The sequence below is a fragment of the Desmodus rotundus genome, unplaced genomic scaffold (genome assembly GCF_022682495.2).
Source record: "Desmodus rotundus isolate HL8 unplaced genomic scaffold, HLdesRot8A.1 manual_scaffold_63, whole genome shotgun sequence".
NCBI lineage: Eukaryota > Metazoa > Chordata > Mammalia > Chiroptera > Phyllostomidae > Desmodus > Desmodus rotundus.
Window position 1 is genome coordinate 167,769 of NW_026527674.1, and position 8,192 is coordinate 175,960.

The following is an 8,192-nucleotide window of genomic DNA, read 5'->3' on the forward strand; positions in this document are numbered from 1 at the left end:
CACAGGCAGAAATGACTGTCATTAGAAAATCTGAAGTTTGTTAACCATGTCTCGACGTTTTCATGGGTTCCAAGAAACATCCCAATCCCAGACCAATGTCATGAATTAATAGGACCCAAAAGAATGGGATTTATGCTAGCATTTCAAACCGTCAGCCTTTTTCAAGAGATTGTTTCTACCTGGGGCAATCCACAGCCAAGGAAGGGAACCCTTGCTTTGCATATTCCCAGTGAAGGGTGTTCACCACCGCAGGAGGCAGCAATGCCACTGGGAAACAATTCCTAGGGGCTTTGTAGTTCTTCTCAAACCTGCCCACCAACTTCTACAAAGCTGGGCATACAGGTGATTTTTTAATGAAGATATGGCTGCTTTTTAAATATAAATTATTAGTGCCGTGAGGGTGTCTGCAACAGGTGATGTTTAGCCTCTTGCCACCCGAGGCACAGATCACTGGAACTGCACAGATGCTTCCCACCTGGGGCCTATCTCCTGGCGGTTTTCCTGTGCTACCTGGCTAACTTACGGGTTCCCGGAGCCAAGAGAGTGGGCAGAGTTGCCACAGTACTGGCTCCCCAGCTCAGCTGGTCCCCACCTCTGGGCTCACTCAACTGTGCTCACCTACTCAGCAACACCCAATAGCGTCCAACCACTCAGGGCACTGCCAGGAATCACATGGCTGCTCTGTGTGGGGATGCTTCCCCAGCCTGGGAAGCTTGTGCTCTCGAGGGTGTGAAAGATCCCTATGCCGCCTCCTTGCGACCAGTGGGACAGAGAGAAGAGAACTTCTCCCCAACTGTAGCTTGAGGCCTGGGGTGTCCCAGGAATGCCACCTGCTCCCTGCCTGGGCAGGTGCCCCACCAACTATGAGGAGAAGTGGAGCCTCTCCCCTCATTCCTCTTGGATGAGATATTCTTAGACCTGATAGGAGGGCAAAGGAGGGAATGCCACGTTTAATCCCTTAGGAAAATCCAGGATCCATGTGAATGGCACAAAGCAGGGGCACCTGTAGACCCTTGGGCAGACAGCCCAGGCCACCAGACCTAAACCAAAGGGACCTTCCTGATTTTTCATCTGGCCCCACTCTAGTCCTTTGGGCGAGTCCCAGGCTTGATCAGATGTCAGCTATCCTCCTCCCCAAACCTGCTGGCCTATCCTGTGCATCTAGCTGTGAAGCCCAGGACCAAAGTGCTCTGTCTCTCCAATATTAGTCCATAATCCTGTCCTACAGCCAGCCGGCTTAACTGAGACTCCCATTTCCGGGAATTTCTTTAAGGCTTTTCTCTCACCTGAGCAGCAGCCTGCCAAGCTCTGTATCTTGGGGCATAAAGTAAAATCCTATAGGAACACGTGTTGGGAAGGGTGCAGAGACATTGGAAGCCTGTGCATTGCCGATGGGTGTGAAAATGGTACAGGTGCTGTGGAAAAGAGAACGGCGACTCCTCAAAAAATTAAACAGAGAATTGGCACAGGGTCCAGCAGGTCCCTTTCTGGCTGTGTATTGAAGAGCACTGAAAGCAGAAACTGGTATTGGCACATACAAGTGTATACAGCATTATTCACAATAGCCAAAGGTGAAAGCAACCCGTGTCCATCGACCTACAAATGGATTAAAAAATGTGGTACATACATACAAAAGAATATTATTTAGTTTTAAAAAGGAATGGAATTCTGATGCATGTTACATGAACCTTGAAAACATTATGCTAAGGGAAGTGAGCCAGGATCCAAAGGGCAAATATAACCTGATTTCACTACACATCATACCTGAAATAGTGAAGTCCACAGAGATATTCGGGAATCTACAATAGTGGTTACGAGGGCTGAGAGGGGGTGGGCAGGGAGTGGGGCGTTAGTGTTTAATGGCAGAGAATTTCACTTTGGATGATTGAAAAGTTCTAGGGGTGGATAGTGCTATTGTTTGCACAATAATGTGAATGTGCTTAATGCCACTGGATACACACTTTAAAATGGTTAAAATGGCAACCGTTATGGTATGTACATTTTTATCACAATTTTTAAAATGTTTATTTAAAAATGTGCTGGCACAGTGACCAGGACCAAGTAGGAAGGCCTATGAGAACCTGCCTTGATGGGGCATCTTGTGCCTCCTCCTCTTCAGGTCAGGGTGTACTTTTCTCCCCAGGAACTCCTCCTGATCACTGCAGGGGAGGGAAGAGCCTGGATCTCTGGAGTCAAAGATTCATTTACATTCCATATTCCCAAGCTGTGTAACCCTGGGAAAGTCATTTAACCTCCCTGCAAAGTGGGTAAAATGAACTCTACTGAGCAGGGTCATTATGAGAACTAACTCAGCTAAAGCATGTGTAGGCTCAGCCCTGGCTCTCGCAGTCAGAGAGTGTCCTCCAAGTTCAGACCAGTGTGAAATCTGAGGGGAGCCTTTGCTTCCCAGATCTCCTCCTAAGGTACTCCTGAAGTGTGCAGAAAATAGCTGTGAGGGTGCTTGTTTGTGTTTGCCATCTTCACCAGCCTCTATCTCCCCATGTGTAAGTGTGGTGCCTTCTTTTGCAGGGCTGTTGTGAGAAAGTGGACTTGACATGTGCCCCAGTTTTTCTTGTCTCTGAGGCCAAAGGGAAAGACTCCAACCTTGGCTGATACAGACCGGCCACACCCTACTCTGGAGAGTTCTGGAGTGCTGCTGTGTGCCAGGCATTCCAGAGGAGACAAAGAAGTGATAGAGGACTTGATCGTGTTGCCCTAGGAAGCTGTCACCCTCTGTGGTTCTACCTCTGGCATAGCACACACACGATTTGGAGGCATCAGGGTCTGTGCCTGACCCAGAATCAGGCCAAAGGTCTTTGGCACTTCTCTATTTCAGACAGGAAGCTAATTGTAACTGATGAGTGGGTAAGGCCCCACACCCCTGGGGAAAGTGGCAATCAAGGGAAAGCCTGGTTCTCCAGGTAGTGCTTAGTTTCATGATGTAGCAGCAATGAACCAGCTTTGGCTTTATTTGTTCCCTGGACCCAACTCTCTAGTCACCAAGCCCACTGGGCCTTGAATCAGGTCCCTGTAGGTGCTGGGACAGTGCTTGCAGCAGAGATTCTTGAAGCTTGGATCATTGTCCCTGACCTCACAGTAGCGCCTCCTCTGTGGGTAGGAGATGGGGTGAAATCTTTGGGGGTGTAGAAAGTATAAGTTAGAAGTCCTGAAGTCACTCATCCCCTGGAAGTCTTCAAGTTTGCACCACAGTCTCAACATCCTCATCAATTTGGGTCCTTGGTTGCCCCAAATGTGTGAGTTGTAGTGTTCAACAAAGTTCTCCATGCAGTCCCACAGGAAGGTGTGGCAGGGGAGGAATCCTAACACACTGTTACTAGCATACTGAAAGCCTCTGCAGCCAAAACGTTCTCAGAGATGGGCCTGACAGATATGACATCGATGTCCATGTAGATGCCCCTACACCTCCAGATGATGGCCAGGCGGGACACATGTGAGCTGGCCTGCAGCCAGTTTCTCTCTGCACTGGTGCTGATCTGCAGGAGCAGGTGTGCATCAGCCCCCAGCAGCAGGGAAGGGGGTGGGGGTCACAGTAGGAGGCCAGGGCCCAGTGGGGGCTGGGGCGGGGCCAGTGAGCCAGCCTCCCAAAGCTCTATTTGCCAAAAGCCCAATACTGAGAACGTACCAAACTTACTCCTTCCATCCCCAAAAGTTGACTTTTAGTAAATAGTTGACAGCAATCAGCTTCCATGGGAAGACATTAGTGGATTTTAAGGATTTCATGAAATTGTTTTTTAAAAATCTATAGCAGTGGAAATGTAAAGTAGAAACACAGGAGGGATGTCACCATAAACTCTATGAGTCAATCTCAGTGTGTTGTACAGTGTCTGCAAATATGAGACCATGGAGGAAGAAATGTTTTAAAGTCCTAAAAATGCTAAAAAGTGACAGAGAAAAGATAAAGTAGAAAACTATTCTAAAAACCAGCAGGTACGCTATTTGAAAAATTCGCAACAATGCAGGCAGGCATGTATGTTTTCATTCACCAATTAATTCCTTTAATATTTCAGAAGGTCCTGCTTATTATGGGCCAAGCTGTGTAATAGCTGCCAAAGGTACACATGAACAAAGACAAAATGTCTATGGGAGGAGACAGACAATAAACAAAGAAACATATAACATGTTGGGTGTTCGTAAGGACTGTGAAGGAGAAAAGCTGGGTGAGAGGGCTATGAAGGGGCAGGGTAGAGCACAGTCATATTCGGTTCCAGCAGAAACTGGAGGGAGCGGGTAGGTGATCTATGCTGACACCTCTTAGGAGGTTCTAGATAGGGGGAAGGGCTAGTGCTAGGGCCCCGTGAGGCAGGAGCAGGAGGCAGGCACTGTGGCCAAAACAGACCAGTGAGGGAAGAGGAATGGGAGATTAGATCAGAGAGGCTGGGGGGCGGGGCGGGGGGGGGGGGGCGGGTCGTGGTTTGAGAAGGAGGGCGGATTACGTGGGCTGGGTAAAGACTGAAATGATTTGGGAGATTTGGAGGAAAGGAGGGATATGATCTGAATTAGTCTTCAAAGGGCCCCACTGAATACTCTGTGAAAAACACACAGGGTGGGGGTTGGGAGGTGGCAAAGGCAGAAGCAGAGAGGCAAGTTAAGAGGTTGTGGAAATAATCCATCAAGAGGTGGTGGTGGAATTGCTGGGTCAAAGAGCAGGTCCATTTTTAGTTTTCTGAGGAAATTCCATACTGTTTTCCACAGTGGCATCACCAGTGTCCATTCCCAACAGCAGTGCACTAGGGTTCCCTTTTCTCCGCATCCTCTCCAACATTTGTTTGTGGATTTGTTTCTGTTGGCCACTCTGACTGGTGTCACATGGTACCTCATTGTTTTAATTTGCATCTCTCTGATGGCTAGTGATGCTGAGCATCTTTTCATGTGTCTCTGGGCCCTCTGTATGTCTTCTTGAAGAAGTGTCTGTTCAAGTCCTTTGCCCATTTTTTAATTGGGTTGTTTGTCTTCCTGGAGTGGAGTCATGTGAGTTCTTTATATATTTTGGAGATCAGGCAGCAGCACAATTTACAATAGCCAAGTACTGGAAGCAACCTAAGTGCCCATCAGCAAATGAGTGGGTCCCAAAACTATGGTATATTGACACAATGGAATTCTATGCAGCAGAGAGAAAGAAGGAGCTTATACCCTTTGCAACAGCATGGATGGAACTGGAGAGCGTTATGCTAAGTGAAATAAGCCAGACAGTGAGGGACAAATACCATATGATCTCACCTTTAACTGGAACATAATCAACAAAAGAAAAAATCAAACAGAATATAACCAGAGACTTTGAAGTTAAGAACAATGTAACAATAGCCAGAGGGGAGAGGGGAGGCGATAGTGGGGAGAGGGGTTTACAGGAGCTACTATAAAGGACATATGGACAAAATCAACGGGGAGGGTAGAGGTGGGGGAGGGAGGTGGGTTTGGCTGGGGTGGGGTGGAGGGATGGGGAGAAAATGCAGACAACTGTAATTGAATAACAATTAAAAAAAAAAAACCATGGTATATTTACACAATGGAATTCTAGGCAACAGAAAGAAAGAAGGAGCTCCTACCCTTCGCAACAACATGGATAGATCTGGAGAGCATTATGTTAAGTGATATAAGCCAGGCAGTGAAAGACAAATACCATATGAACTCACCAATAAGTGGAAGCTAATCAACAAAAGAAACAAGAAAGCAAAATATAACAAGAGACATTGAAATTAAGAACAAACTGACAGTAACTACATGGGAGCTGGGAGGGAATAATGGGGTGAAAGCAGGAAGGGTTGTCAAGGAACAGGTATACAGGACACATGGACACAGCTAAAGGTGGGTAGGATCCAGGGTAGGAGGTGGGGATGGCTGGGGCGGGGGGAAGTGGTCGGGGGAAAATGGAGACAACTGTGCTTGAACAACAATAAAAAAAAAAAAAAACAGGAAGAGATTAGAAAATCAATCAATAAAACTAAAAAGCCAAATGAAACAGGTTAACTAAGACTTTGCAGAAATCTTCACAAGAGTTGTTCACATCAGCCTATTACATGTAATTGCTGAAGACCTGGTAACTAATCATGGCTAAAATTGATCAAAAGCTGTCCAAAGTTTTTACAACCTACACAAAGTATTAAAGATAGGCATGATGATTATTCCCATTTTTCAAGGGAAAAACCAAAAGGATCAAGAAATTCAGTAATTTGTCCAAAGTCAGACAGGCAGAAATTGACTTTGAGCCCAGGCAATCTGGCTCCAGATATCTACTTATTTCAACAAAACGGTTTTGGTAGAAACTGTGCTGATTAGTGGATAAATTGGTGATGGTTAATGAACTGACCCAGAGACACAGAAGCCTTCCTCAATGTGGGCATTGGACTGAGATCAGCCTAAAACCCAGGGACTCCCCCAGGGTGAGCCCCAGACAGGGAATTAGGATTCTGGATGCTCACCCCATCTCTCCCCCAAAGTACTCAACCCTGGGCATCCTCAGGGGCTACGGTTGCCAAATCACTGCAGCACAGCTGGTCGTCACCAGAAGCTGATGATACATTGGGCCATTCCTAACAGCTGGCTTGAGGTGACCTGTCTGGGTCAGCAAATGGCACACCAGTCCCTCCCTCTAAGGTAGTGATGTAGTGCCCAGCAGGTTTGGATGGGGCAGACACTGAAGAGCCTGGTCCCAAGGCTGAACTTGTCCCTAACACCCAACATAGCAAAGTTGAGGCACAGCTTAGAGAAACCCAAACTGAATTTCATGAAACATTGCTTCCCAGAAAATATTTACATCATCCTCAAAGGGGTTCCATGCTCAAATCAGTTAAAAACGAATGCAAGTATGAATCAAATCAAAGTCTCTTTGGTTGAGAACTACACAGAGCCTTTAAGCTCCTCAGGTGCACGATTAGTTTGTGAGAAATGAATGCAGTGTGTAGCGCCTGCCAGCACAATTTGAGTAGAGGTTTCTTTTCCCAAGGAGGAACCAGTTTGGGTAACCTCAGTAGAGCCCAGGAGTGGGGAAGCAGGTCCCTGAGGCAGCAAGCAGGCTGGTATTGTACGGTCCTGGAGCGCCCTCTAGCAGTCTGGCACTGAGACCGCAGGCACCCAGCAGGCACATGTGTCAGGAGAACCTGTTCCTGAAACAGTCTTTCCTGTCAGTGAGCTGAGCAGCCCAGCACCACGGAATAGACAAGAGTCACACACAGTAACTATGCTATTCACTCAAAGTAGAACATAAACATATATTAATATCATGTTCGAACTCTTAACTATCTAAGGGAAATACAACACACAGCACAATCACTGGAAATAAACCCTGTCCCAGAATCTGGTATAAACGTCCAGGAGGCAGCATGGTGGCAAGGAAGTGGTCAGCATTTTGCAGTGAAGATCTCTGGGGCCAGGTAGGCAGCAGAGCAGACTGGTGAGACCATTGCCAGTTAAGTAGTCCTGCTGTGCACAGTAGGTCCTGTTCCAGGTGTCATCTTATCCCCATCCCTGCCCCGGCCCAGAGCCACACTAGTGGCCATTTGTTAGGAACCCAGTGCTGGCAACCCCAGTGAAATCCCAGTCTGGTGAGCTGCTCCACCTCCTCCTCACAGGTCTTGTTTGAGATTTCTGGGCTCTTCAGAAGAAAAGGCAGGGACACTGGGATCTAAAGTCACAGGGGGGAAGAGAGACACTGATTAATTCCCTACCTGACAGCCTTCCCACACACATGCTTCTACACTCAGTCCTACCCCTTAGTGTAGAAAATATCTCCAGATGACAGCACCTCAGGGAAGTGTGCCCTCCACCCAGGAAAGCCCCAGGCGAGTGAAGCAGGGCAGTCAGGACTCTCCCTTTTCATGCATGAATAGTGCAGTAGGCTGAAAAAGGGCCATGCAAATAGACATCAAGGCCTGAGTCCTGGAACCTGCAACTGTTACCTCTGGAAAAGGGTCTTTGCACATGTAATAAACTGAGGATGGTGGGATGGGGTCTCGGAGGGAGCTCCCATTCATCTCTCCTAACTGCCTGTTCCCTCTCTCGTCTGCACTTCCACCACCCTGTGCTTCCTCCGTCACATCACTGAGTCCTGTATCCCACCGAAGATGGCAGGTCCTGGTACATATCAACCTCAACAAATACCGTGCAAAATGAATGAGTGAATGAATGAACGTTTGAGGCAGAGGGCTAGGAACTCAAATGGAAGTGTGAAAGGCAAG

At 47.5% G+C, this 8,192-nt stretch overlaps 1 pseudogene; it reads right to left on the reverse strand.

Moving 5' to 3' along the window:
* Positions 1 to 2,865: 2,865 nt before the first annotated feature.
* On the reverse strand, positions 2,866 to 3,545 carry LOC128780168 (alpha-1,4-N-acetylglucosaminyltransferase pseudogene; annotated as a pseudogene).
* Between the last annotated feature and the right edge of the window lie 4,647 nt (positions 3,546 to 8,192).